General features: G+C 29.4%; 1 protein-coding gene across 1 annotated transcript in view; it reads right to left on the reverse strand.

The window, feature by feature from the left end:
• The window catches only part of LOC136969569 (ankyrin repeat and SOCS box protein 3-like), a 30,817-nt gene extending 28,538 nt beyond the window's left edge, over positions 1–2,279 (reverse strand). The window contains exon 1 of the mRNA XM_067263787.1: positions 2,144–2,279. The gene's annotated coding sequence lies outside the window, so the exon portion shown is untranslated. The remainder of the gene's footprint in view (positions 1–2,143) is intronic.
• Between the last annotated feature and the right edge of the window lie 126 nt (positions 2,280–2,405).

A 2,405-nucleotide genomic window follows, 5' to 3' on the forward strand; every position in this document is an offset into this window, starting at 1 on the left:
TCACATGCCCTGCTTCAGCTGTTGCCTTTTCTTGAACCAATGTGTTCATTTGTTTTGAAGAAACAAAATTTTAGCAGGTTTTCTTAATTTAATTCCCATTTAACTTACACAATAGATTCTTTACTTCCCTAACTTGTATCTAAATTTCCTAAATTTTGGGAAAATCTATAAACATGGCAACCTTGATTACAATCTCCTGCACACTGTTTTTACCTTTTAACCAATTGCCATTGGTTAAAACAAAGTTTTGTTTTTGGTTTAAATTACAATAAAAGTTTTTATTTTTATGATTTAGAAATAATTTCCCTTAGAAACAAACCTCTAAAAAATACCTCTAAACGGGCATCTGCAGAAAAGGACAAATGGGACACTTGCCCTCCCCTGGAATTGATAATTGTAAATGTAACCTTACATCTTCGAAACAGGACCCTATGATCTATTTGTGGAGGAAAAACAAAACAAAAATTAAATAATTAAATAAAAATTTTTGATGTAATTATTTGTCTCCAAGCTTTGTCTTCCTGGAAAATTTTCTCTGGATGCCCATGCCTTTAAATATAACTCATCTCCAAATTTACCTTTAGACAAAAAGAAAACTTCTAAATCTGGAGGTAAAACCTCTATATTGAGGCTGATAGAATGAAAAGATGGATTAAAAATATGTACAGGTATATCTCGAGTTACGTCGTTTGTCAAAAAAGTATATGGAAAAATAAAAATCAAGTTTAAATCATTTTATTCGACTTTACATCCATCCACCACAAATATTGAAGTCGTAATATCACTAGAAAAGTGTTAAAAGCACATAAAATCATATTAAAATATGTACATTTACAGTAAATGTTAATATAATCATCATAAATCCTAGAGAACAAAACACGAAAACATCTGTGTTTCTGTGTTGTCGTCTTATTTAGCGGTCTTTAAGTGCTCATTATTGGCGTTTTCCACCGTAGTTTTGACTTACGTCCTAACTACACAAGTAAATTCTCCTGGAACCAATTACCGACATAAGGCGAGGTATACCTGTATTAAATACGTAGTCAAATATTAAATACATATTTTCATGACTTTAATAAGCAGTTTTCTGACATTCTAATTCTAACAACGTTAGACAAACAATAACAGTTGTAATTACAATAAACGGATTATATTTTGCTACCTCGATTAATTTCGAGACTATAGGTATACGGATATTATAGAATATAAACAAATTATTTAAATTTCAGAACAAAATATTTTATCGAAACATTCGATGCTAAAATCTGTTTAGATGTTAAATATAAATTTCTGAATATTATAAAATATATCGACAACTTCCAATACTCAGCTGAAAATAAATTAAAAGATTTATTCCACGTAATTTTGCAAATAAATAAACAGTTTATTTTCAATCCGACTACACGTTTACGAGCTGAGATTACTTTTAAGTCATTTGTGTACGTATACTTTTATATACAAATGACTTACTTCTGACCATATATGTAATGTAATATGAAAATCTGTAAGTTAATGTAAAATTCTCCAGTTTCTTCCTTGATTTATTGTTTTAACTTTAATTTTTTAATGCAATACGCTTCTTGTCTAGTCTCGTGTTCAACTATATGAGCACTAAGGTGGCTTTTCTTTTTCACTAGACTTATTATACGATCAATAAAAAGGAGGACGAGCTTTAGAGAAACTTTATTTCTTTGACTATGCATTTCGGACAATTATGTCCCTTTTCAACTCGTGTTGCAACTATATAGGGAAAATTACATACAGGTTAGCATAAATTTATTGTAATGTTACAAAACTGTAAAAGATCATTAGGAAACTTACATGGATTATGAGAAATGCAGGAGTTGTGACATTAGATAAAATATGGATGGCGATTAATTTTTTTGTTAAATGTGTTATAATTTAGTCAGTAATATTTATTATATTTTCAAATTTTGATTTTCAGTGTTAAGCTATGTGCTTTAAGGAACATCTGTTAAAGGTCAAGACATTTATAATAGAAAATACAGCAAATATGGTTAAAACACACTTGACAGGTTTCATGCAACATCAAAATATCAACAATTAAAGCGAATATTTAATGTTTCTTAATGCTAAATTCGAATTTTTCATGTAAAAACTCGGCTAACAACACAAAGCTCACCTGCGATTGTAAGTTTTGTTTATAAACATCAACCCATTCTTTCGTATAAAAACTAATCGGTTTCAGCTTCTCCCACGCCTTACCCGCATCAACCTGACACATCTCTTTCGAAATTTTGAGACAAATCTTACGATTTATAATTTTTAATTAATTGCGTTGGACGAAAGTAATTTTTACGCGAAAATAAAACGTCGTAATTAAAAATAAATTAATAATTGATCGTGTTTATGGCTAATATTTGGCTATGCGACTTTGGCGTTAA

Source organism: Centruroides vittatus, unplaced genomic scaffold, assembly GCF_030686945.1.
Source record: "Centruroides vittatus isolate TY-2023 unplaced genomic scaffold, ASM3068694v2 contig_18, whole genome shotgun sequence".
Taxonomy (NCBI): Eukaryota; Metazoa; Arthropoda; class Arachnida; order Scorpiones; family Buthidae; genus Centruroides; species Centruroides vittatus.